The following is a 27,412-nucleotide window of genomic DNA, read 5'->3' on the forward strand; positions in this document are numbered from 1 at the left end:
ACCCAGGCAAGAAACACAGGTGCACAGCATTACCACAGTCAGCCAATCAATGGTTAATCACTACAGGAAAGTGACCACAGGTGATAGTAGAACTTTGGCGGCAAGGACTCGGCAGTGCACTGCCTTCGCAGCAGGCAAATCTGCATCAGGCCCGCCTCTCCATTAGACCACACCCACTAAAACGTACTTCACGAGGAGTTGGTTTGCTTTTCCTCGAAACACAGCTTCTACGGTTTCATTCCCAAAAAATAGAAAAGGAATACATTACATCACAAAATTGGGGCCCCCACAAGAAGAGAGTGAGTGGGGGGAATAGGAAAGCAAGCAGGGAGAAGAAGAAGAAGAAGGATGGCTCTGGCTCTAAGACTCGTCAGGTTTGTCCACCGGAGGCCCGCACGGCTGGAGCATCTTCTCCATCAAATTGAAGCGCACACGGGCCTTGCTCTCGTTCTCAGCTACAGCAAAGTAGTTCAGCAGGTCAAAGTGGCCCATGTAAGAGCAGTAGGAGTCTCGGTGCTGATTCACCAGCCATTCCCACTTGGTGGTATCTGCGTGACCAGTGCCAATATATTTGGACTGGAGGTGCTCCAGCTGGCTGTGGATAGTGTACCGATCTGTCATGGTGTGTGAGGTCTGCACCAAAAGGTGAACAGGGTGATAGCCAATGCGTTTGGCATCACAGTAGGGCCCACGGCCCCACCTCTACACTTCTCAGCACATCGCTGTCTGCTTGGTACATTTTTGTCGTCATCAAAGCAAGTCCAAAAAATGCTAGACAGAGAAAATTTCCGAAACCGTACGAAGAATGTTCCTCTTGTACAGCGAAACAGATCAAATCCAGTTGCCACTACTGTCACTCAGCGATGCACAGCGCTTGCTGCAAATCTGCATAAACCCTGCCTGCATGTCAGTCTGTCTCCGGAGCAAGCAGGCAGCCACAAGAGGGCAACAAGCACTGCGAAATAAGAAGAAGAGGAGGACGACGACAACAACAGCAGCAGTAATAGCAGTAGCAGTAGCATCAAGTTGTGCAAAATCCAGGTACAAGTGCAAAGCAATTTCTCTTGCTTGCCTCAGAAATTTTAATACTCCATTCTCTTCCACGGAAAAAAAGTTTTCAAGTCAGCAGGAAAATCTGAAACAAAATGAAGAAACCAAAATGAAAATAAATAAATTTGGACAAAAGAAAAAACAATTACCAAAAATTACAATGATAACAATACATCATATTTATATAGCGCCAACACATTCCGCAGCGCTGTACAATTTGTCAGGTTAATTTACAGACAACAATATACATTACAAAACTAGTCATTTCACACAATGCAGGAACTGAGGGCCCTGCTCGCAAGAGCTGACAATCTAAGAGGTAGAAGGGGTGACACAAAATTATTGAACCAAAAAAAAAATAAAATAAAATTCGGAAATACAAATAGGATTTCTCATCCAATTCTTCTGATTTGTTGCAAGACATTGAAATGCCAGCAAGCAGCAGAAGGAAAAAAGAAATTTTTTTTCTATTTTTCAACCAAATTAAGAGGGGTGCACCGGTCCTGGAGATACTGCAATACCAGGTCAATGCGTGGAGTGGACAGAGCAAGCTCTATTTCCATCTCCCTGTTCCAAAAATCCATTTAATATATGGTCCCCAGATAGGGGACGTATCAGATATTAAACTGATAAGAACAGATTTTTTTTAAGTTGAAATCTACCACAAAGGGTAGCATCTTTATTTAACATTTTATCAATACACATCAACTTAACATTTTATACAAAAATAAATCATTTACACATACAATACACATACTTGTTTACATATCACATCATATTAAGCATTTTTCCAACATTTTAACATATTAATTCCTTTGACCAATCTATACTTAATCTCTTTACTAATTCCTCCTGAGCTTCTGCACTTTTCCTATATTTACCTTTATGACTTTTTTTCCTAACACTTGTTGGATATCCCCCCTGCATAGCAAGAAGAAATAGTGCAGTCATTTCTACATTATTCAAGCATTTTTTATCTAGTGCTTCCCTAACTATAGGGTCATTAATTGAGTACCGATCATAGAAACCCTCATGATCCTTATGAAAGTCCCTCACAGCCTGGCCCCTTTCCTCATTAAAGTTTTCTAACTCTTCTCTTAGTGCATCCTGATCTTCAATTGCTTTACACAACAATACATTTACCATTTCCTCACTAGGCTTTTTGTATTTTGCTTCTATCCCATCTCCATAATCAGCTTTTTCTACCTTTATTATTTCAGTTACCTTTGCCTTCAATTTACATACTTTATTAAACGGCACAACCTCCTCCAAACATTTTCCTGTGTTAAAATCACACAACACTCCATAAGACAAAGTTTCCCCCACCCTCCGCATTGAAGGTAAACCTGTAAGAGAAACATCAGAGCTGGGCTCTGTTTTTTGAGTCCCACACACAGTCTCTGTTTTTCCCATCTTGGGTCCTGAATCAAAAGGAAAGTCCTTACAATCAGTCTTTGTTTCTTCTTTATCAGTCCTTATTTTGTCCATACTGGAGGATCTTTTACCAAGACCCTCCCAATAGCAATATCCAGTGTTTCCACCGAAATCAATGTCCCCATCAAGCTGGCTTAGGTTCTCCTCTTTGATCCAGACGGAGAACCTCTTTCTACCAGTCCAGAAACCAACCTTGTTTAACAGGTCTTTCTTAAATCTGCATACCGGGGCAACCAACTTCACAAAGCTCAAAATCTCCGAGGTCGTCACGAACGGATCGTCCATGGATACCACCAAAGTTTTCCATCCGCCCTGCAAGGAGGTCAAGCAAGCCACACGGTTCCTGATCCCAGCGATCCCTCCTTCGTTCCACCTCCGGAAGGCCTCCGAGCACAGGAACTCCGATCTGAACGTGACATCGCAAGAGCCTCTGGCGGTGTTCCACTGCATGGCAAAGACGTCATCTCGGGTCATCATCAGGTCCTCCAACAGGATTCTAGCCATCACCGTCTCATCCCAAGCGTCCAAGGAAGCCTCTTTCTTGGGGAAGAACCGCAAGCAGAACTTCTTCCTCTTTAGCTCCATAGTCACCAACACCGTCTCAGCCAAGCCTGTGAAAATCAATAGATTGACCAGGTGATCGCTCCTCGTTGCCCCGGGACTAAGCCTCAAACCCTATAGCAGCATGCGCTTCCACCCAGGCTATAAACCTGGGTTTCCACACAAGGCCGAGTAGAGGGTACCCGGGGCACCTCCGGCTAAGACCCTTGGCAGCACACAAACACTAAACAGTAAGTATGCTACACTTGGTCTTAGCCAAAAGGCCGAGAAGCGATAACCCAAAAATTGGACGCACCCGAGCGGCGCCCCCCGGAAGCAACGTGCACTGCCAAAGGAGAAGGAAGAACAGCTAGCAACCTGGTCAGCAACTCTCACACCCAGGCAAGAAACACAGGTGCACAGCATTACCACAGTCAGCCAATCAATGGTTAATCACTACAGGAAAGTGACCACAGGTGATAGTAGAACTTTGGCGGCAAGGACTCGGCAGTGCACTGCCTTCGCAGCAGGCAAATCTGCATCAGGCCCGCCTCTCCATTAGACCACACCCACTAAAACGTACTTCACGAGGAGTTGGTTTGCTTTTCCTCGAAACACAGCTTCTACGGTTTCATTCCCAAAAAATAGAAAAGGAATACATTACATCACAAAATTGGGGCCCCCACAAGAAGAGAGTGAGTGGGGGGAATAGGAAAGCAAGCAGGGAGAAGAAGAAGAAGAAGGATGGCTCTGGCTCTAAGACTCGTCAGGTTTGTCCACCGGAGGCCCGCACGGCTGGAGCATCTTCTCCATCAAATTGAAGCGCACACGGGCCTTGCTCTCGTTCTCAGCTACAGCAAAGTAGTTCAGCAGGTCAAAGTGGCCCATGTAAGAGCAGTAGGAGTCTCGGTGCTGATTCACCAGCCATTCCCACTTGGTGGTATCTGCGTGACCAGTGCCAATATATTTGGACTGGAGGTGCTCCAGCTGGCTGTGGATAGTGTACCGATCTGTCATGGTGTGTGAGGTCTGCACCAAAAGGTGAACAGGGTGATAGCCAATGCGTTTGGCATCACAGTAGGGCCCACGGCCCCACCTCTACACTTCTCAGCACATCGCTGTCTGCTTGGTACATTTTTGTCGTCATCAAAGCAAGTCCAAAAAATGCTAGACAGAGAAAATTTCCGAAACCGTACGAAGAATGTTCCTCTTGTACAGCGAAACAGATCAAATCCAGTTGCCACTACTGTCACTCAGCGATGCACAGCGCTTGCTGCAAATCTGCATAAACCCTGCCTGCATGTCAGTCTGTCTCCGGAGCAAGCAGGCAGCCACAAGAGGGCAACAAGCACTGCGAAATAAGAAGAAGAGGAGGACGACGACAACAACAGCAGCAGTAATAGCAGTAGCAGTAGCATCAAGTTGTGCAAAATCCAGGTACAAGTGCAAAGCAATTTCTCTTGCTTGCCTCAGAAATTTTAATACTCCATTCTCTTCCACGGAAAAAAAGTTTTCAAGTCAGCAGGAAAATCTGAAACAAAATGAAGAAACCAAAATGAAAATAAATAAATTTGGACAAAAGAAAAAACAATTACCAAAAATTACAATGATAACAATACATCATATTTATATAGCGCCAACACATTCCGCAGCGCTGTACAATTTGTCAGGTTAATTTACAGACAACAATATACATTACAAAACTAGTCATTTCACACAATGCAGGAACTGAGGGCCCTGCTCGCAAGAGCTGACAATCTAAGAGGTAGAAGGGGTGACACAAAATTATTGAACCAAAAAAAAAATAAAATAAAATTCGGAAATACAAATAGGATTTCTCATCCAATTCTTCTGATTTGTTGCAAGACATTGAAATGCCAGCAAGCAGCAGAAGGAAAAAAGAAATTTTTTTTCTATTTTTCAACCAAATTAAGAGGGGTGCACCGGTCCTGGAGATACTGCAATACCAGGTCAATGCGTGGAGTGGACAGAGCAAGCTCTATTTCCATCTCCCTGTTCCAAAAATCCATTTAATATATGGTCCCCAGATAGGGGACGTATCAGATATTAAACTGATAAGAACAGATACTACACTTGATCTTAGCCAAAAGGCCGAGAAGCGATAACCCAAAAATTGGACGCACCCGAGCGGCGCCCCCCGGAAGCAACGTGCACTGCCAAAGGAGAAGGAAGAACAGCTAGCAACCTGGTCAGCAACTCTCACACCCAGGCAAGAAACACAGGTGCACAGCATTACCACAGTCAGCCAATCAATGGTTAATCACTACAGGAAAGTGACCACAGGTGATAGTAGAACTTTGGCGGCAAGGACTCGGCAGTGCACTGCCTTCGCAGCAGGCAAATCTGCATCAGGCCCGCCTCTCCATTAGACCACACCCACTAAAACGTACTTCACGAGGAGTTGGTTTGCTTTTCCTCGAAACACAGCTTCTACGGTTTCATTCCCAAAAAATAGAAAAGGAATACATTACATCACAAAATTGGGGCCCCCACAAGAAGAGAGTGAGTGGGGGGAATAGGAAAGCAAGCAGGGAGAAGAAGAAGAAGAAGGATGGCTCTGGCTCTAAGACTCGTCAGGTTTGTCCACCGGAGGCCCGCACGGCTGGAGCATCTTCTCCATCAAATTGAAGCGCACACGGGCCTTGCTCTCGTTCTCAGCTACAGCAAAGTAGTTCAGCAGGTCAAAGTGGCCCATGTAAGAGCAGTAGGAGTCTCGGTGCTGATTCACCAGCCATTCCCACTTGGTGGTATCTGCGTGACCAGTGCCAATATATTTGGACTGGAGGTGCTCCAGCTGGCTGTGGATAGTGTACCGATCTGTCATGGTGTGTGAGGTCTGCACCAAAAGGTGAACAGGGTGATAGCCAATGCGTTTGGCATCACAGTAGGGCCCACGGCCCCACCTCTACACTTCTCAGCACATCGCTGTCTGCTTGGTACATTTTTGTCGTCATCAAAGCAAGTCCAAAAAATGCTAGACAGAGAAAATTTCCGAAACCGTACGAAGAATGTTCCTCTTGTACAGCGAAACAGATCAAATCCAGTTGCCACTACTGTCACTCAGCGATGCACAGCGCTTGCTGCAAATCTGCATAAACCCTGCCTGCATGTCAGTCTGTCTCCGGAGCAAGCAGGCAGCCACAAGAGGGCAACAAGCACTGCGAAATAAGAAGAAGAGGAGGACGACGACAACAACAGCAGCAGTAATAGCAGTAGCAGTAGCATCAAGTTGTGCAAAATCCAGGTACAAGTGCAAAGCAATTTCTCTTGCTTGCCTCAGAAATTTTAATACTCCATTCTCTTCCACGGAAAAAAAGTTTTCAAGTCAGCAGGAAAATCTGAAACAAAATGAAGAAACCAAAATGAAAATAAATAAATTTGGACAAAAGAAAAAACAATTACCAAAAATTACAATGATAACAATACATCATATTTATATAGCGCCAACACATTCCGCAGCGCTGTACAATTTGTCAGGTTAATTTACAGACAACAATATACATTACAAAACTAGTCATTTCACACAATGCAGGAACTGAGGGCCCTGCTCGCAAGAGCTGACAATCTAAGAGGTAGAAGGGGTGACACAAAATTATTGAACCAAAAAAAAAATAAAATAAAATTCGGAAATACAAATAGGATTTCTCATCCAATTCTTCTGATTTGTTGCAAGACATTGAAATGCCAGCAAGCAGCAGAAGGAAAAAAGAAATTTTTTTTCTATTTTTCAACCAAATTAAGAGGGGTGCACCGGTCCTGGAGATACTGCAATACCAGGTCAATGCGTGGAGTGGACAGAGCAAGCTCTATTTCCATCTCCCTGTTCCAAAAATCCATTTAATATATGGTCCCCAGATAGGGGACGTATCAGATATTAAACTGATAAGAACAGATACTACACTTGATCTTAGCCAAAAGGCCGAGAAGCGATAACCCAAAAATTGGACGCACCCGAGCGGCGCCCCCCGGAAGCAACGTGCACTGCCAAAGGAGAAGGAAGAACAGCTAGCAACCTGGTCAGCAACTCTCACACCCAGGCAAGAAACACAGGTGCACAGCATTACCACAGTCAGCCAATCAATGGTTAATCACTACAGGAAAGTGACCACAGGTGATAGTAGAACTTTGGCGGCAAGGACTCGGCAGTGCACTGCCTTCGCAGCAGGCAAATCTGCATCAGGCCCGCCTCTCCATTAGACCACACCCACTAAAACGTACTTCACGAGGAGTTGGTTTGCTTTTCCTCGAAACACAGCTTCTACGGTTTCATTCCCAAAAAATAGAAAAGGAATACATTACATCACAAAATTGGGGCCCCCACAAGAAGAGAGTGAGTGGGGGGAATAGGAAAGCAAGCAGGGAGAAGAAGAAGAAGAAGGATGGCTCTGGCTCTAAGACTCGTCAGGTTTGTCCACCGGAGGCCCGCACGGCTGGAGCATCTTCTCCATCAAATTGAAGCGCACACGGGCCTTGCTCTCGTTCTCAGCTACAGCAAAGTAGTTCAGCAGGTCAAAGTGGCCCATGTAAGAGCAGTAGGAGTCTCGGTGCTGATTCACCAGCCATTCCCACTTGGTGGTATCTGCGTGACCAGTGCCAATATATTTGGACTGGAGGTGCTCCAGCTGGCTGTGGATAGTGTACCGATCTGTCATGGTGTGTGAGGTCTGCACCAAAAGGTGAACAGGGTGATAGCCAATGCGTTTGGCATCACAGTAGGGCCCACGGCCCCACCTCTACACTTCTCAGCACATCGCTGTCTGCTTGGTACATTTTTGTCGTCATCAAAGCAAGTCCAAAAAATGCTAGACAGAGAAAATTTCCGAAACCGTACGAAGAATGTTCCTCTTGTACAGCGAAACAGATCAAATCCAGTTGCCACTACTGTCACTCAGCGATGCACAGCGCTTGCTGCAAATCTGCATAAACCCTGCCTGCATGTCAGTCTGTCTCCGGAGCAAGCAGGCAGCCACAAGAGGGCAACAAGCACTGCGAAATAAGAAGAAGAGGAGGACGACGACAACAACAGCAGCAGTAATAGCAGTAGCAGTAGCATCAAGTTGTGCAAAATCCAGGTACAAGTGCAAAGCAATTTCTCTTGCTTGCCTCAGAAATTTTAATACTCCATTCTCTTCCACGGAAAAAAAGTTTTCAAGTCAGCAGGAAAATCTGAAACAAAATGAAGAAACCAAAATGAAAATAAATAAATTTGGACAAAAGAAAAAACAATTACCAAAAATTACAATGATAACAATACATCATATTTATATAGCGCCAACACATTCCGCAGCGCTGTACAATTTGTCAGGTTAATTTACAGACAACAATATACATTACAAAACTAGTCATTTCACACAATGCAGGAACTGAGGGCCCTGCTCGCAAGAGCTGACAATCTAAGAGGTAGAAGGGGTGACACAAAATTATTGAACCAAAAAAAAAATAAAATAAAATTCGGAAATACAAATAGGATTTCTCATCCAATTCTTCTGATTTGTTGCAAGACATTGAAATGCCAGCAAGCAGCAGAAGGAAAAAAGAAATTTTTTTTCTATTTTTCAACCAAATTAAGAGGGGTGCACCGGTCCTGGAGATACTGCAATACCAGGTCAATGCGTGGAGTGGACAGAGCAAGCTCTATTTCCATCTCCCTGTTCCAAAAATCCATTTAATATATGGTCCCCAGATAGGGGACGTATCAGATATTAAACTGATAAGAACAGATTTTTTTTTTTTTTTTTTTTTTTTTTTTTTTTAAACAAGTCAGCTCAGACCAATAACACTCAATGTACCTCATAAAATGAGGCATCAGTCTCCATCATTGCTGAATGTGCATATAATAATCTTTATTACTTCAGGGGGTTACAACTTAAATAAGTCAGTACATGATGCAAAAGAAACGCAAGCTTTTATTCCAGCCAGTCACGCCATTTCAGGCGTTTCCAAACCCCCTCGGCATCTAGACCGTTTCGTCCGTCAACTAAGTAGTAGAAGTTTAGCTTGTCCAAAATCATATTTATGCAATCATCCACACTCACATCTTCTTGCCGGTACACATACAAGTTCCTCACATCCCACAGCACTTCTTTCACGCAACACAACAACAACCACAGTACTCTATCATTCACACCTCCCACACTCACTAGTCCAAACAAGACAAACATAAAAGACACGCACTCCACACCAGTCAATTTCTTACACAACTTGTTTACCTTTGTCCATACTGCTCGTGCTTTCATGCATCCCCACAGCATGTGTTTTAGGTCTTCATTCCCACCACACCCTGCATAAGGGCACTGGGCGGACGGCACCAGACCCTTTCTGTACTGCACACTTCTTACTGGTACGATGTTATGTGCAGCCATCCAGTTCAAGTCGCGTTGCCTATTTCTAGGCCCAGGTTTCTCCACCTCATACCACGCTTTTTTGATTTTCTCCGCGTTCAGCCCATCGATCGAGCACATGATCCGAACACTGCAGTGTTGTTTTACCAGTTTTTTATTTTTGGCACACACGTCTTTTCCAAGCACGCACAAACCACGTTCTGCCATAAATTTCTCCACACCCAGATACCATGGCGCGCTCACAAAGGCGACAGGCCTACTCGCATCCCCTGTCCACCATCCCATCCTTCTCAGACAGGATCCGGACAAGTATCGCACCATATAACCCACTTTCGTCTGCCTTTCAACCATATGTAACCAAAAGAACATCAAATTTGTCCCTATAAAGACCCTAAGGTCGGGAAAGCCTTGTCCGCCCAGTTTTCTGTCCCTGTATAAAACATCCCTCCTCGCCTTCTCTATTGCACTCCCCCAGAAGAAGATACATACAACCCTTATAAGTTTGCTAACCACTCTGTCACTCGGCGGAAAAACTAATGCCGCGTACAGAATTATCGGGAGTATTACACTTTTGACTACTAGCAACCTCCCCCTGTACGTGAGATCTCTCAGCCGCCATAACCCCAATTTTTTCCCTATTCTACCTCCAATCTCCTCCCACGTTTTACGCCCCTTTAATTCGGGGTCAAACCTCACTCCCAGTATTTTGATATCCTCCCCTGCATCTTTTAAGTCGTCATCCACTATCCGGCTAGGAAAAAAGAAACCCTTGTACTCGGATTTCTCCCAATTAACCTTAAAGCACGAAACCAAACAAAACACATTCACCAACAATCTTACCCTCCTCACATCACTTTCAGACTCACAAAACACGCACACGTCATCCATATATCCACGCACCTTCATTCTTTTCCCACCACTTCCAGGCACCAAAAACCCTTTCACAACCTTATCCTTCCGAATCATACATAACAATGGCTCAATCACGCAACAAAAAAGCATCGGACTTAACGGACACCCCTGACGTACACCCGACAAAACCTCAAACTCTTCCGTTAGGACCCCATTCACACTCACCCGACTACATGCACCCACATACAGTCCACGCAACAACTCCACAAAACCATTCGGAAACCCCATTCTCTCCAAGACATCAAACAAAAACCCATGCGCCACCCTATCAAATGCCTTCTCAAAGTCCAGAGAAAGCACAACCACACCCTTCTTTCTTTCCTTGCAATCATACAATAAGTCACGCACACCAATCACGCTCTCATGTATCCTTCTCCCAGGCACCGCACACACTTGGTCCTCCTCTAACACACACCCAATCACCTCTCTCATTCTATTTGCTAATATTTTTGCGAATAGCTTGTAATCACTATTCAGAAGGGAAATTGGTCGCCAATTTTTTAAAAGTTCTTTATCACCCTTCTTGTAAAGCAACACAACCAAACCCTCTTTCATCCTGTCAGGCATTCTCTCACCCGCAAACAACCGTTTCATTAACTCACACACATCCTCACCAATCACGTCCCAATACTTAACATAAAATTCATTCACCAACCCATCCACACCCGGACTTTTATTTCTATTCAACTTCCGCACCACATTCAGAATTTCTCCATCAGTCAAACCATCAAGCATTCCTCCAGCCAAATCCTCTGGCACACGCATATCCAACACATCCAACACATCCCCACTCGCCCCTTGTTCACACTGTTTTCTCTCATACAGTTTTTTATAGAATTCATGCACCACACCCACCACATTCTTACCATTCATCCTTCTCATGTTCTCATCAAACAACCCCTCAATCAACCTCTTCCCATTCTTCAATTTTTTAAAGAAAAAGTCAGTACACTTCTCACCCTTTTCGTATATTTTTACTCTTGATCTGAAGATCACAGACTTGCCTTTTTCCAGCATGCACTCATCCAACTCTTTTTTAGCGCTCCGTATTAGATGATCCACATTATACCCGTATTTCCTTTTAATCCTCTTTAGAAAAACCAGCCTGTAGCTGATGCGCCTTAACTGCGCTTTTTTAAAACCGGCCTTTGCCGCACCGGCTTTTTTAAAGAACCCCGCCACCTCCCCCTTCACCCACACCCACCAATCAAAATAATTTTTAAAGTGTCCTTTCTTTCCCCGCCACCTCGCATACATCCTAATAAATTTGTTCTTAATCCATTCATCCACAAGCAACCTTGCATTCAACCTCCATACACCCCTCCCATACACAACATCCCCCAAAGTGAACACCCCCTTCATGCACTCATGGTCCGAAAACCCCATTCTTACCTGAGACACATTCACACTAGAAAATAAGTTCCCTGAATAAAAATAAAAGTCAATTCTGGACGAAACGGTCCCTTTATCCGAATAGTATGTGTGTGGTGCTGGTTTGGCCACCACAGCGTCTTTCAAATTGAAATTAACCAAAATTCTTTTAAGTAGCTGGCCAGAGGCATCTATTTTAGACTCCCCCGATCCAGCTCTGTCATTTTTGTCTATTATTGTATTTAAGTCACCGCATACTATTATGGGCATTCCCCCAGTTAAATGCAGTTTTAGTTTATCAAAGAGCTCCATTCTAGCTTTTTTGTCCGCATGGGCATAGACGTTTACAAGTTTTATTTTGTACCCAAAAAAATCAAAAATAAAAATAACGCACCTCCCTTTTTCCACTTCGTGAAATGAAACAGCTTTTATATTGGGACTTTTTACCAGTATCCCAACCCCATCATTTTTGTTCTCTAGGGAGTATGACCAATAGGAGTCACCCTCCCACTCCCTCTTATCCGGGGTTCTAGTTAGCCCACATTCTTGTAAACAAAAAATATCCCCACCTTCCTGGGATAGCAATTCCAATATAGTTGCCCTCCTATTTTTGTTATCAAAACGCCTGACGTTCTGTGATATTACCCTAAGAGGCACCCCCATACTGTAAGAAGTGGGAGAGGAAAAGAAACATAATATTTATGCGTTTGCAGCGTAACAACAGACAATTCACTTCTTAAATTGAGTCAACATAGCCCACTGCTCCACCGACCCCTCTTCCAAATACCTCGACTCCATTGGAGAACCCGCCTGAGCGATCTGGCTCTCCTCCGGAGTCGGGCTGAGCATCTCAAACGGGTTCGGGGCTATAGGGATGTCCATGTACTGGCCTGACACCCCCGGCAGCTCTTTACTCGTGCCTTCACCTTTGGTCTTTTTCCTCTCTTTCTCCTCCTTCCTCTTTTCCAGACTTATGTCCAGCCGTTTCACTTCTTTACCCCGCATCCCGCGGCCTTTTTTGGACACAGTGTGGTACACCCCCGCCATGGACTCAATGTCCTTCGCTTTTATCTTCTCCGTCCTGGCTACTACTTTACGTGCCACGTCAGGAGAGGACGCCTCAGAGATATATTGCGAGGCTGTCACCTCCCCTAACGGGCTCAGGGGACCCTGGATTGGGCTCATCCCCACCGGCACAGTGACCCATGTTGTACTGGGTCTGTCTCCAGATGCAGTTTCAGGTACCGTATACATCTCGGCATCACTGCCCTCTTCAGACAAAGCGGTTTCTGCATGCGCGGCAGTCCCGGCAGCGGGCGCATCAGCCAGGGCCTCAGATGACTTTTGCCCCACCGTTGTCTGCTGACCCGCCGCCTGAACAGCTCTCCGTAACACCTCCACCGCAGCCGCACTAACACTTTCCGTGTCGCGCTCCACTTCTGCGGTTTTTTCGGCTCCGGGCGCATCATTCCGCTCAGGCTCCGCCCCCTCTCTCACACGTTCTGCTTTCAGAGCAGCAGAAGGTTCGGCTACGGGCACGCCTCCTGGCTCCGCCCCCTGGACCGCCTCTCCCTCCGCCACCGCTACAGGTTTGCTCCCAGCTCTAACAACAGGCTCGGCTGGAGGAGCGCTTTGCACTGCTACGTCGGCGGGCTCCTCTATTCCTGCCATACATGCAGCTGCGGATCCGGCCAGGGCACCGGGCTGGGCAGTGGGCACACCTCCAGGCGCCGCCCCCTGGACCGCCTTCTCCCCGTCCTTCTCCGTTCCTCTGCTCTTTTTGGTTTTCTTACGGGCAGGTAGCCCCTCCTCCCGAACCGCCTCTGGGACCTGTGGGGCCGCCTCCTGTGAAGGAATAGACATATCTTCGCCCAACAACTCCTCAACGCCCCTTAGGGCAACAGCGTCTTCGTCCCAGTCCAAGCGCTCAGGCTCAGGCATACCCTCGAAGCCCAGGAAATTTGTAGTAATCACCGGGTCAGAGGGGCCAGCAGCCGTCACGTCGGCATAGGACCGCCCCCTGGCCGGCCTCTGCTCCTCCTCCGCTCTCCGGTCATCATCATCATCAATACCCGCCTGTAAGCCGTGTATGGCGGCTTCTGTCGCCTTGGGGCAGTTCCTAACCACATGGGCACTGGAGCCGCAGATGTCACATTTCCGCTTACTATTACACCCCGCTGCAGCGTGCCCCGTTTCCCCACAGTTACGACATCTCATGTCATTTTTACACTCTTCCTGGGTATGGCCGTACTCCCCACACCTTCGGCAATAAGAGGGCATGCCAGAGTAATATAAGTATCCTCGGTTGCCACCTAGAGAGAAATTGGCTGGAGGGGTCTTGACTCCTCCAACCCCCGTGGGATCCTCCCTCAGGGTGCACCAGTATCTTACATGTCCATTAAACACTCTCCATTTATTTCTGTTGGGGACCCCTCCCCTCACCTTCTTGCTGTACCTCCCCAGAAAGGCCTTCACCGTGTTTACCGGGGTATACGGATTATACATGCATACAGTTAACATCTTCTCCGCCACAGAGAATAACGGCTTTACTTCGTAATCCCGAAAATGGGGATGTCCCCTCTCCTCCGCCTCCCGTAACAACTGATATACCCTTAGGCAGTAGTCCTCCGTAAAGAACGAGACATCCACAGAACGGCTACTCTTTAAGAAGTCCTGGATGCAAAACACATAGCTTAAGTCCACCTGAGCTTGCTTCAATAACAGGTTTTCCACAATATGGTCCAACGCCAGCTCACAGGGCACATTCAACTTAGTGCACAGAAATCGAATAGTAAATCTTTTACCTTCCATAATTCTTGATGTAATCGTGCCCGATGGCACAACTCACGGCCTCCTGGTGTGGATCCGCAGTGATGTAGGGTGGGGTCCCCTACTCGCAGTATCTCCCTTTCTTTGGCTCAATCCTCTCCGATCGACGCTCAGTCATCCCGTGTGAGGTCTGCACCAAAAGGTGAACAGGGTGATAGCCAATGCGTTTGGCATCACAGTAGGGCCCACGGCCCCACCTCTACACTTCTCAGCACATCGCTGTCTGCTTGGTACATTTTTGTCGTCATCAAAGCAAGTCCAAAAAATGCTAGACAGAGAAAATTTCCGAAACCGTACGAAGAATGTTCCTCTTGTACAGCGAAACAGATCAAATCCAGTTGCCACTACTGTCACTCAGCGATGCACAGCGCTTGCTGCAAATCTGCATAAACCCTGCCTGCATGTCAGTCTGTCTCCGGAGCAAGCAGGCAGCCACAAGAGGGCAACAAGCACTGCGAAATAAGAAGAAGAGGAGGACGACGACAACAACAGCAGCAGTAATAGCAGTAGCAGTAGCATCAAGTTGTGCAAAATCCAGGTACAAGTGCAAAGCAATTTCTCTTGCTTGCCTCAGAAATTTTAATACTCCATTCTCTTCCACGGAAAAAAAGTTTTCAAGTCAGCAGGAAAATCTGAAACAAAATGAAGAAACCAAAATGAAAATAAATAAATTTGGACAAAAGAAAAAACAATTACCAAAAATTACAATGATAACAATACATCATATTTATATAGCGCCAACACATTCCGCAGCGCTGTACAATTTGTCAGGTTAATTTACAGACAACAATATACATTACAAAACTAGTCATTTCACACAATGCAGGAACTGAGGGCCCTGCTCGCAAGAGCTGACAATCTAAGAGGTAGAAGGGGTGACACAAAATTATTGAACCAAAAAAAAAATAAAATAAAATTCGGAAATACAAATAGGATTTCTCATCCAATTCTTCTGATTTGTTGCAAGACATTGAAATGCCAGCAAGCAGCAGAAGGAAAAAAGAAATTTTTTTTCTATTTTTCAACCAAATTAAGAGGGGTGCACCGGTCCTGGAGATACTGCAATACCAGGTCAATGCGTGGAGTGGACAGAGCAAGCTCTATTTCCATCTCCCTGTTCCAAAAATCCATTTAATATATGGTCCCCAGATAGGGGACGTATCAGATATTAAACTGATAAGAACAGATACTACACTTGATCTTAGCCAAAAGGCCGAGAAGCGATAACCCAAAAATTGGACGCACCCGAGCGGCGCCCCCCGGAAGCAACGTGCACTGCCAAAGGAGAAGGAAGAACAGCTAGCAACCTGGTCAGCAACTCTCACACCCAGGCAAGAAACACAGGTGCACAGCATTACCACAGTCAGCCAATCAATGGTTAATCACTACAGGAAAGTGACCACAGGTGATAGTAGAACTTTGGCGGCAAGGACTCGGCAGTGCACTGCCTTCGCAGCAGGCAAATCTGCATCAGGCCCGCCTCTCCATTAGACCACACCCACTAAAACGTACTTCACGAGGAGTTGGTTTGCTTTTCCTCGAAACACAGCTTCTACGGTTTCATTCCCAAAAAATAGAAAAGGAATACATTACATCACAAAATTGGGGCCCCCACAAGAAGAGAGTGAGTGGGGGGAATAGGAAAGCAAGCAGGGAGAAGAAGAAGAAGAAGGATGGCTCTGGCTCTAAGACTCGTCAGGTTTGTCCACCGGAGGCCCGCACGGCTGGAGCATCTTCTCCATCAAATTGAAGCGCACACGGGCCTTGCTCTCGTTCTCAGCTACAGCAAAGTAGTTCAGCAGGTCAAAGTGGCCCATGTAAGAGCAGTAGGAGTCTCGGTGCTGATTCACCAGCCATTCCCACTTGGTGGTATCTGCGTGACCAGTGCCAATATATTTGGACTGGAGGTGCTCCAGCTGGCTGTGGATAGTGTACCGATCTGTCATGGTGTGTGAGGTCTGCACCAAAAGGTGAACAGGGTGATAGCCAATGCGTTTGGCATCACAGTAGGGCCCACGGCCCCACCTCTACACTTCTCAGCACATCGCTGTCTGCTTGGTACATTTTTGTCGTCATCAAAGCAAGTCCAAAAAATGCTAGACAGAGAAAATTTCCGAAACCGTACGAAGAATGTTCCTCTTGTACAGCGAAACAGATCAAATCCAGTTGCCACTACTGTCACTCAGCGATGCACAGCGCTTGCTGCAAATCTGCATAAACCCTGCCTGCATGTCAGTCTGTCTCCGGAGCAAGCAGGCAGCCACAAGAGGGCAACAAGCACTGCGAAATAAGAAGAAGAGGAGGACGACGACAACAACAGCAGCAGTAATAGCAGTAGCAGTAGCATCAAGTTGTGCAAAATCCAGGTACAAGTGCAAAGCAATTTCTCTTGCTTGCCTCAGAAATTTTAATACTCCATTCTCTTCCACGGAAAAAAAGTTTTCAAGTCAGCAGGAAAATCTGAAACAAAATGAAGAAACCAAAATGAAAATAAATAAATTTGGACAAAAGAAAAAACAATTACCAAAAATTACAATGATAACAATACATCATATTTATATAGCGCCAACACATTCCGCAGCGCTGTACAATTTGTCAGGTTAATTTACAGACAACAATATACATTACAAAACTAGTCATTTCACACAATGCAGGAACTGAGGGCCCTGCTCGCAAGAGCTGACAATCTAAGAGGTAGAAGGGGTGACACAAAATTATTGAACCAAAAAAAAAATAAAATAAAATTCGGAAATACAAATAGGATTTCTCATCCAATTCTTCTGATTTGTTGCAAGACATTGAAATGCCAGCAAGCAGCAGAAGGAAAAAAGAAATTTTTTTTCTATTTTTCAACCAAATTAAGAGGGGTGCACCGGTCCTGGAGATACTGCAATACCAGGTCAATGCGTGGAGTGGACAGAGCAAGCTCTATTTCCATCTCCCTGTTCCAAAAATCCATTTAATATATGGTCCCCAGATAGGGGACGTATCAGATATTAAACTGATAAGAACAGATACTACACTTGATCTTAGCCAAAAGGCCGAGAAGCGATAACCCAAAAATTGGACGCACCCGAGCGGCGCCCCCCGGAAGCAACGTGCACTGCCAAAGGAGAAGGAAGAACAGCTAGCAACCTGGTCAGCAACTCTCACACCCAGGCAAGAAACACAGGTGCACAGCATTACCACAGTCAGCCAATCAATGGTTAATCACTACAGGAAAGTGACCACAGGTGATAGTAGAACTTTGGCGGCAAGGACTCGGCAGTGCACTGCCTTCGCAGCAGGCAAATCTGCATCAGGCCCGCCTCTCCATTAGACCACACCCACTAAAACGTACTTCACGAGGAGTTGGTTTGCTTTTCCTCGAAACACAGCTTCTACGGTTTCATTCCCAAAAAATAGAAAAGGAATACATTACATCACAAAATTGGGGCCCCCACAAGAAGAGAGTGAGTGGGGGGAATAGGAAAGCAAGCAGGGAGAAGAAGAAGAAGAAGGATGGCTCTGGCTCTAAGACTCGTCAGGTTTGTCCACCGGAGGCCCGCACGGCTGGAGCATCTTCTCCATCAAATTGAAGCGCACACGGGCCTTGCTCTCGTTCTCAGCTACAGCAAAGTAGTTCAGCAGGTCAAAGTGGCCCATGTAAGAGCAGTAGGAGTCTCGGTGCTGATTCACCAGCCATTCCCACTTGGTGGTATCTGCGTGACCAGTGCCAATATATTTGGACTGGAGGTGCTCCAGCTGGCTGTGGATAGTGTACCGATCTGTCATGGTGTGTGAGGTCTGCACCAAAAGGTGAACAGGGTGATAGCCAATGCGTTTGGCATCACAGTAGGGCCCACGGCCCCACCTCTACACTTCTCAGCACATCGCTGTCTGCTTGGTACATTTTTGTCGTCATCAAAGCAAGTCCAAAAAATGCTAGACAGAGAAAATTTCCGAAACCGTACGAAGAATGTTCCTCTTGTACAGCGAAACAGATCAAATCCAGTTGCCACTACTGTCACTCAGCGATGCACAGCGCTTGCTGCAAATCTGCATAAACCCTGCCTGCATGTCAGTCTGTCTCCGGAGCAAGCAGGCAGCCACAAGAGGGCAACAAGCACTGCGAAATAAGAAGAAGAGGAGGACGACGACAACAACAGCAGCAGTAATAGCAGTAGCAGTAGCATCAAGTTGTGCAAAATCCAGGTACAAGTGCAAAGCAATTTCTCTTGCTTGCCTCAGAAATTTTAATACTCCATTCTCTTCCACGGAAAAAAAGTTTTCAAGTCAGCAGGAAAATCTGAAACAAAATGAAGAAACCAAAATGAAAATAAATAAATTTGGACAAAAGAAAAAACAATTACCAAAAATTACAATGATAACAATACATCATATTTATATAGCGCCAACACATTCCGCAGCGCTGTACAATTTGTCAGGTTAATTTACAGACAACAATATACATTACAAAACTAGTCATTTCACACAATGCAGGAACTGAGGGCCCTGCTCGCAAGAGCTGACAATCTAAGAGGTAGAAGGGGTGACACAAAATTATTGAACCAAAAAAAAAATAAAATAAAATTCGGAAATACAAATAGGATTTCTCATCCAATTCTTCTGATTTGTTGCAAGACATTGAAATGCCAGCAAGCAGCAGAAGGAAAAAAGAAATTTTTTTTCTATTTTTCAACCAAATTAAGAGGGGTGCACCGGTCCTGGAGATACTGCAATACCAGGTCAATGCGTGGAGTGGACAGAGCAAGCTCTATTTCCATCTCCCTGTTCCAAAAATCCATTTAATATATGGTCCCCAGATAGGGGACGTATCAGATATTAAACTGATAAGAACAGATACTACACTTGATCTTAGCCAAAAGGCCGAGAAGCGATAACCCAAAAATTGGACGCACCCGAGCGGCGCCCCCCGGAAGCAACGTGCACTGCCAAAGGAGAAGGAAGAACAGCTAGCAACCTGGTCAGCAACTCTCACACCCAGGCAAGAAACACAGGTGCACAGCATTACCACAGTCAGCCAATCAATGGTTAATCACTACAGGAAAGTGACCACAGGTGATAGTAGAACTTTGGCGGCAAGGACTCGGCAGTGCACTGCCTTCGCAGCAGGCAAATCTGCATCAGGCCCGCCTCTCCATTAGACCACACCCACTAAAACGTACTTCACGAGGAGTTGGTTTGCTTTTCCTCGAAACACAGCTTCTACGGTTTCATTCCCAAAAAATAGAAAAGGAATACATTACATCACAAAATTGGGGCCCCCACAAGAAGAGAGTGAGTGGGGGGAATAGGAAAGCAAGCAGGGAGAAGAAGAAGAAGAAGGATGGCTCTGGCTCTAAGACTCGTCAGGTTTGTCCACCGGAGGCCCGCACGGCTGGAGCATCTTCTCCATCAAATTGAAGCGCACACGGGCCTTGCTCTCGTTCTCAGCTACAGCAAAGTAGTTCAGCAGGTCAAAGTGGCCCATGTAAGAGCAGTAGGAGTCTCGGTGCTGATTCACCAGCCATTCCCACTTGGTGGTATCTGCGTGACCAGTGCCAATATATTTGGACTGGAGGTGCTCCAGCTGGCTGTGGATAGTGTACCGATCTGTCATGGTGTGTGAGGTCTGCACCAAAAGGTGAACAGGGTGATAGCCAATGCGTTTGGCATCACAGTAGGGCCCACGGCCCCACCTCTACACTTCTCAGCACATCGCTGTCTGCTTGGTACATTTTTGTCGTCATCAAAGCAAGTCCAAAAAATGCTAGACAGAGAAAATTTCCGAAACCGTACGAAGAATGTTCCTCTTGTACAGCGAAACAGATCAAATCCAGTTGCCACTACTGTCACTCAGCGATGCACAGCGCTTGCTGCAAATCTGCATAAACCCTGCCTGCATGTCAGTCTGTCTCCGGAGCAAGCAGGCAGCCACAAGAGGGCAACAAGCACTGCGAAATAAGAAGAAGAGGAGGACGACGACAACAACAGCAGCAGTAATAGCAGTAGCAGTAGCATCAAGTTGTGCAAAATCCAGGTACAAGTGCAAAGCAATTTCTCTTGCTTGCCTCAGAAATTTTAATACTCCATTCTCTTCCACGGAAAAAAAGTTTTCAAGTCAGCAGGAAAATCTGAAACAAAATGAAGAAACCAAAATGAAAATAAATAAATTTGGACAAAAGAAAAAACAATTACCAAAAATTACAATGATAACAATACATCATATTTATATAGCGCCAACACATTCCGCAGCGCTGTACAATTTGTCAGGTTAATTTACAGACAACAATATACATTACAAAACTAGTCATTTCACACAATGCAGGAACTGAGGGCCCTGCTCGCAAGAGCTGACAATCTAAGAGGTAGAAGGGGTGACACAAAATTATTGAACCAAAAAAAAAATAAAATAAAATTCGGAAATACAAATAGGATTTCTCATCCAATTCTTCTGATTTGTTGCAAGACATTGAAATGCCAGCAAGCAGCAGAAGGAAAAAAGAAATTTTTTTTCTATTTTTCAACCAAATTAAGAGGGGTGCACCGGTCCTGGAGATACTGCAATACCAGGTCAATGCGTGGAGTGGACAGAGCAAGCTCTATTTCCATCTCCCTGTTCCAAAAATCCATTTAATATATGGTCCCCAGATAGGGGACGTATCAGATATTAAACTGATAAGAACAGATACTACACTTGATCTTAGCCAAAAGGCCGAGAAGCGATAACCCAAAAATTGGACGCACCCGAGCGGCGCCCCCCGGAAGCAACGTGCACTGCCAAAGGAGAAGGAAGAACAGCTAGCAACCTGGTCAGCAACTCTCACACCCAGGCAAGAAACACAGGTGCACAGCATTACCACAGTCAGCCAATCAATGGTTAATCACTACAGGAAAGTGACCACAGGTGATAGTAGAACTTTGGCGGCAAGGACTCGGCAGTGCACTGCCTTCGCAGCAGGCAAATCTGCATCAGGCCCGCCTCTCCATTAGACCACACCCACTAAAACGTACTTCACGAGGAGTTGGTTTGCTTTTCCTCGAAACACAGCTTCTACGGTTTCATTCCCAAAAAATAGAAAAGGAATACATTACATCACAAAATTGGGGCCCCCACAAGAAGAGAGTGAGTGGGGGGAATAGGAAAGCAAGCAGGGAGAAGAAGAAGAAGAAGGATGGCTCTGGCTCTAAGACTCGTCAGGTTTGTCCACCGGAGGCCCGCACGGCTGGAGCATCTTCTCCATCAAATTGAAGCGCACACGGGCCTTGCTCTCGTTCTCAGCTACAGCAAAGTAGTTCAGCAGGTCAAAGTGGCCCATGTAAGAGCAGTAGGAGTCTCGGTGCTGATTCACCAGCCATTCCCACTTGGTGGTATCTGCGTGACCAGTGCCAATATATTTGGACTGGAGGTGCTCCAGCTGGCTGTGGATAGTGTACCGATCTGTCATGGTGTGTGAGGTCTGCACCAAAAGGTGAACAGGGTGATAGCCAATGCGTTTGGCATCACAGTAGGGCCCACGGCCCCACCTCTACACTTCTCAGCACATCGCTGTCTGCTTGGTACATTTTTGTCGTCATCAAAGCAAGTCCAAAAAATGCTAGACAGAGAAAATTTCCGAAACCGTACGAAGAATGTTCCTCTTGTACAGCGAAACAGATCAAATCCAGTTGCCACTACTGTCACTCAGCGATGCACAGCGCTTGCTGCAAATCTGCATAAACCCTGCCTGCATGTCAGTCTGTCTCCGGAGCAAGCAGGCAGCCACAAGAGGGCAACAAGCACTGCGAAATAAGAAGAAGAGGAGGACGACGACAACAACAGCAGCAGTAATAGCAGTAGCAGTAGCATCAAGTTGTGCAAAATCCAGGTACAAGTGCAAAGCAATTTCTCTTGCTTGCCTCAGAAATTTTAATACTCCATTCTCTTCCACGGAAAAAAAGTTTTCAAGTCAGCAGGAAAATCTGAAACAAAATGAAGAAACCAAAATGAAAATAAATAAATTTGGACAAAAGAAAAAACAATTACCAAAAATTACAATGATAACAATACATCATATTTATATAGCGCCAACACATTCCGCAGCGCTGTACAATTTGTCAGGTTAATTTACAGACAACAATATACATTACAAAACTAGTCATTTCACACAATGCAGGAACTGAGGGCCCTGCTCGCAAGAGCTGACAATCTAAGAGGTAGAAGGGGTGACACAAAATTATTGAACCAAAAAAAAAATAAAATAAAATTCGGAAATACAAATAGGATTTCTCATCCAATTCTTCTGATTTGTTGCAAGACATTGAAATGCCAGCAAGCAGCAGAAGGAAAAAAGAAATTTTTTTTCTATTTTTCAACCAAATTAAGAGGGGTGCACCGGTCCTGGAGATACTGCAATACCAGGTCAATGCGTGGAGTGGACAGAGCAAGCTCTATTTCCATCTCCCTGTTCCAAAAATCCATTTAATATATGGTCCCCAGATAGGGGACGTATCAGATATTAAACTGATAAGAACAGATACTACACTTGATCTTAGCCAAAAGGCCGAGAAGCGATAACCCAAAAATTGGACGCACCCGAGCGGCGCCCCCCGGAAGCAACGTGCACTGCCAAAGGAGAAGGAAGAACAGCTAGCAACCTGGTCAGCAACTCTCACACCCAGGCAAGAAACACAGGTGCACAGCATTACCACAGTCAGCCAATCAATGGTTAATCACTACAGGAAAGTGACCACAGGTGATAGTAGAACTTTGGCGGCAAGGACTCGGCAGTGCACTGCCTTCGCAGCAGGCAAATCTGCATCAGGCCCGCCTCTCCATTAGACCACACCCACTAAAACGTACTTCACGAGGAGTTGGTTTGCTTTTCCTCGAAACACAGCTTCTACGGTTTCATTCCCAAAAAATAGAAAAGGAATACATTACATCACAAAATTGGGGCCCCCACAAGAAGAGAGTGAGTGGGGGGAATAGGAAAGCAAGCAGGGAGAAGAAGAAGAAGAAGGATGGCTCTGGCTCTAAGACTCGTCAGGTTTGTCCACCGGAGGCCCGCACGGCTGGAGCATCTTCTCCATCAAATTGAAGCGCACACGGGCCTTGCTCTCGTTCTCAGCTACAGCAAAGTAGTTCAGCAGGTCAAAGTGGCCCATGTAAGAGCAGTAGGAGTCTCGGTGCTGATTCACCAGCCATTCCCACTTGGTGGTATCTGCGTGACCAGTGCCAATATATTTGGACTGGAGGTGCTCCAGCTGGCTGTGGATAGTGTACCGATCTGTCATGGTGTGTGAGGTCTGCACCAAAAGGTGAACAGGGTGATAGCCAATGCGTTTGGCATCACAGTAGGGCCCACGGCCCCACCTCTACACTTCTCAGCACATCGCTGTCTGCTTGGTACATTTTTGTCGTCATCAAAGCAAGTCCAAAAAATGCTAGACAGAGAAAATTTCCGAAACCGTACGAAGAATGTTCCTCTTGTACAGCGAAACAGATCAAATCCAGTTGCCACTACTGTCACTCAGCGATGCACAGCGCTTGCTGCAAATCTGCATAAACCCTGCCTGCATGTCAGTCTGTCTCCGGAGCAAGCAGGCAGCCACAAGAGGGCAACAAGCACTGCGAAATAAGAAGAAGAGGAGGACGACGACAACAACAGCAGCAGTAATAGCAGTAGCAGTAGCATCAAGTTGTGCAAAATCCAGGTACAAGTGCAAAGCAATTTCTCTTGCTTGCCTCAGAAATTTTAATACTCCATTCTCTTCCACGGAAAAAAAGTTTTCAAGTCAGCAGGAAAATCTGAAACAAAATGAAGAAACCAAAATGAAAATAAATAAATTTGGACAAAAGAAAAAACAATTACCAAAAATTACAATGATAACAATACATCATATTTATATAGCGCCAACACATTCCGCAGCGCTGTACAATTTGTCAGGTTAATTTACAGACAACAATATACATTACAAAACTAGTCATTTCACACAATGCAGGAACTGAGGGCCCTGCTCGCAAGAGCTGACAATCTAAGAGGTAGAAGGGGTGACACAAAATTATTGAACCAAAAAAAAAATAAAATAAAATTCGGAAATACAAATAGGATTTCTCATCCAATTCTTCTGATTTGTTGCAAGACATTGAAATGCCAGCAAGCAGCAGAAGGAAAAAAGAAATTTTTTTTCTATTTTTCAACCAAATTAAGAGGGGTGCACCGGTCCTGGAGATACTGCAATACCAGGTCAATGCGTGGAGTGGACAGAGCAAGCTCTATTTCCATCTCCCTGTTCCAAAAATCCATTTAATATATGGTCCCCAGATAGGGGACGTATCAGATATTAAACTGATAAGAACAGATTTTTTTTACGTTTTTATTAGAAAAATAAATGAAACATACAAGAACATGTACAGTACAAATAGGATCGTACATTAAGGAAGATTACAAGAAGGTATATGCAAATACATAAACAGCTAGGTATATGCTATCCCAGGAGAGGGTGGTATCACCTAAAAAACAAAAACAGGTATATGCAAGAAAAGGCAAAACAAGTGGTATATCCTATAAGGAGAAAAACAGGTAGAAATGAATAAAACAGTTGTATATGCAGGGAGAAGAGGAATGATATATGCAGTGCAAGCCAACAAGTTAGAAAATCACATTCCATAACTGAAAGTTCCATATGACATTGGCACTTTTACGGCCCAACTTTTTAATGTCCAACAGGTAATAGATATAAACATCAGCAAGTGCTAACCGGACACAGTCTGTTTCAGAGATGAGATCTCTCTGGAAAACCAAAACATTGCGGGCGGACCACAAGGCCTGTTTTAAAGCACTCAAAAAGGTCCAGCAGACCCGTTCCTTCTCAGGCGACAAGTCCATAAAAAGGCCATAGGATATTACGGTGTAGTCCAACCGTCTGAGGCCCGTGGCAAATTTTAAAAAGTCTCCTACAGACCGCCACACAGTCTGCGCATAAACGCAATTCCAGAGGAGGTGGATAAGCGTCTCCTCGTTACCACACCTCGGGCATAGGGAAGTGGTACTGAGTCTCCTGGCATATTGGAAGGCCCGGGTGGGAAGGGCGCCATGTACTATCAGCCAGTTCAAATCTTTCAAGGTATTGGCTAGGTAAGGCGCCGACACTCTGGCCCAGATGGCGCTGCAGTTGGCAAATGAGAAACGGTCCACCGGGACCAGAGTATCCAGTCCTGAGAGAGTCTTTAGGATGCGTTTGGGGCACCTCAAAACGTCGGGCCTCCAGCCCGCCAGGCCATAGGATGCAATAGTCCTTAGCAGAAAACGATAGTGGGCAGGGCAAGACAGCAGCGTTGGGGACGTCAGCGGGAGATGAAGCCAGCCATTTTTCCTAAAAACGTGCCCCACAGCATATCGCAGGAACCGAGCCCAGGTGATGTCCAAGTCTTTAGCTCGGAAAATCAAAGAGAAAAGGTGGACGGAGAGGAAAGTCTGGAGATTGGGGAGACCCTTCCCACCTTTGTCCATGGCTTTGAAACAGATTTCCCTGCGCACCTTCTCAAATCCAGACCCCCAGAAGAAGGTAAAGAAAATCCGTTGGATCCGTTTAAGTATGGCATCTGGGGGGGGATAAACCAAATTCAGATAAAGGAGCAGGGGCAATAGAACAGATTTTATGACGAGCTTCTTGCCCTCAAAGGAGAGCTTCCGCAGCTTCCAAAAATCCACCCGTTTCTGGACTTTGGACCGCACGGAGTCCCAGCTAGTGGCTCCATCATTTGCTGCACTGAAGTAGACTCCTAAAATTTTCACTTCCGCACTAGGAGGAGGGAGCATGTGCAGGTCGGCATTGTTCCAACGTCCAAGGACCAGACGCTCCGATTTGTCCATATTGAGACGGAAGCCAGATGCAGAGCAAAAGGACAAAGTTGTGTGCAGGGTCCTGCACAAAGACGCCTCTGAGCCGCACAAAATGGAAACGTCGTCCATGTATGCTTTGACTTTGACTGGTAGACCTCCATTCCCAGGAACGGGTACTCCCTGGATCAGGGTATCACTGCGGATGCTACATAGCAAGGGCTCCAGCGCACAGATGAAAAGGATGGGGCTCAGCGGACAGCCTTGCTTGACCCCAGAGCACAGTAGAATTGTATCCGACAATGAGCCGTTTATCAAGATCCGGCTATGGGCGTCCGTATACAGCAAGGACAGAACCTTCCTGAAGGGGGGCGGCAACCCCATGGCGTCCAGGACCATCCAGAGGTAGGCATGGGAAACTCGGTCAAACGCCTTCTGGAAGTCGAGGCTAAGTATGGAAAGTTTTTGGCTCCTCTCCGTCTGGTACCAGATGACATCTTTTATACAATTAAGGTTAGCCCAGATCCCCCTGCCCGGCACAGAACAGGTCTGATCTGGGTGGATGAGTTTTGCAAGGACGGTCTTGAAACGCCCAACTAAGAGTTTGGAAAAAAGTTTGTAATCCAAATTCAATAGTGTGATAGGCCTCCAATTGGCCAGAGCAGACTTGTCGCCTTTCTTGTATAGGAGAACGACTATGCCCTCTCTCCATGTTTGAGGCAAACAGTCCATTAGAAACACTTCGCGGAAAACCCCCAGCAAGTCCTGCTGCAGAATCGGCCAAAAGGTAGTATAGAACTCTGCGGGCAGACCATCAGAACCTGGGGACTTCCCAGGAGAGAAGCTGCGGACCGCCGAGTACAATTCCTGTGGGGAGACGGGAGTGAGCAAGGTTGTACAATCCTCCGGATGGAGTCGCTCCTCCAAGGAGCAGAGCACGGTCCGCAAATTGGCAAAGTCGATGTCCTTGGTGGCAAAAAGGGACCGATAATAATCCCGAGCCTTATTGAGCATCCCTGAGGTCTCAGTCTCACCTTCCAAGGCCGTGATGGGTTCTTTGGCACCAGCAACGGTTTTGAAGAAATAGCGTGAACACGCTTCATTCTC

General features: G+C 45.9%; 10 non-coding genes across 10 annotated transcripts; all 10 read right to left on the minus strand.

Annotated features, from left to right (window-relative positions):
• Positions 1-1,537: 1,537 nt before the first annotated feature.
• Positions 1,538-1,724, minus strand: LOC142186880 (U2 spliceosomal RNA). Its single transcript, XR_012712370.1, has one exon. It is a non-coding gene; the product is annotated as a U2 spliceosomal RNA (small nuclear RNA).
• A 3,233-nt stretch (positions 1,725-4,957) lies between these two features.
• Positions 4,958-5,148, minus strand: LOC142186874 (U2 spliceosomal RNA). The gene has a single exon (XR_012712369.1). It is a non-coding gene; the product is annotated as a U2 spliceosomal RNA (small nuclear RNA).
• A 1,637-nt stretch (positions 5,149-6,785) lies between these two features.
• LOC142186886 (U2 spliceosomal RNA) lies at positions 6,786-6,976 on the minus strand. Its single transcript, XR_012712373.1, has one exon. It is a non-coding gene; the product is annotated as a U2 spliceosomal RNA (small nuclear RNA).
• A 1,637-nt stretch (positions 6,977-8,613) lies between these two features.
• On the minus strand, positions 8,614-8,809 carry LOC142186911 (U2 spliceosomal RNA). The gene has a single exon (XR_012712385.1). It is a non-coding gene; the product is annotated as a U2 spliceosomal RNA (small nuclear RNA).
• Positions 8,810-15,532: 6,723 nt separating this feature from the next.
• On the minus strand, positions 15,533-15,723 carry LOC142186898 (U2 spliceosomal RNA). Its single transcript, XR_012712376.1, has one exon. It is a non-coding gene; the product is annotated as a U2 spliceosomal RNA (small nuclear RNA).
• A 1,637-nt stretch (positions 15,724-17,360) lies between these two features.
• On the minus strand, positions 17,361-17,551 carry LOC142186910 (U2 spliceosomal RNA). Its single transcript, XR_012712384.1, has one exon. It is a non-coding gene; the product is annotated as a U2 spliceosomal RNA (small nuclear RNA).
• Positions 17,552-19,188: 1,637 nt separating this feature from the next.
• Positions 19,189-19,379, minus strand: LOC142186921 (U2 spliceosomal RNA). Its single transcript, XR_012712388.1, has one exon. It is a non-coding gene; the product is annotated as a U2 spliceosomal RNA (small nuclear RNA).
• A 1,637-nt stretch (positions 19,380-21,016) lies between these two features.
• On the minus strand, positions 21,017-21,207 carry LOC142186926 (U2 spliceosomal RNA). Its single transcript, XR_012712389.1, has one exon. It is a non-coding gene; the product is annotated as a U2 spliceosomal RNA (small nuclear RNA).
• A 1,637-nt stretch (positions 21,208-22,844) lies between these two features.
• Positions 22,845-23,035, minus strand: LOC142186927 (U2 spliceosomal RNA). The gene has a single exon (XR_012712390.1). It is a non-coding gene; the product is annotated as a U2 spliceosomal RNA (small nuclear RNA).
• Positions 23,036-24,672: 1,637 nt separating this feature from the next.
• LOC142186900 (U2 spliceosomal RNA) lies at positions 24,673-24,856 on the minus strand. The gene has a single exon (XR_012712378.1). It is a non-coding gene; the product is annotated as a U2 spliceosomal RNA (small nuclear RNA).
• Between the last annotated feature and the right edge of the window lie 2,556 nt (positions 24,857-27,412).

The sequence above is a fragment of the Leptodactylus fuscus genome, unplaced genomic scaffold (assembly GCF_031893055.1).
Source record: "Leptodactylus fuscus isolate aLepFus1 unplaced genomic scaffold, aLepFus1.hap2 HAP2_SCAFFOLD_123, whole genome shotgun sequence".
In the NCBI taxonomy this organism is placed as follows: Eukaryota; Metazoa; Chordata; class Amphibia; order Anura; family Leptodactylidae; genus Leptodactylus; species Leptodactylus fuscus.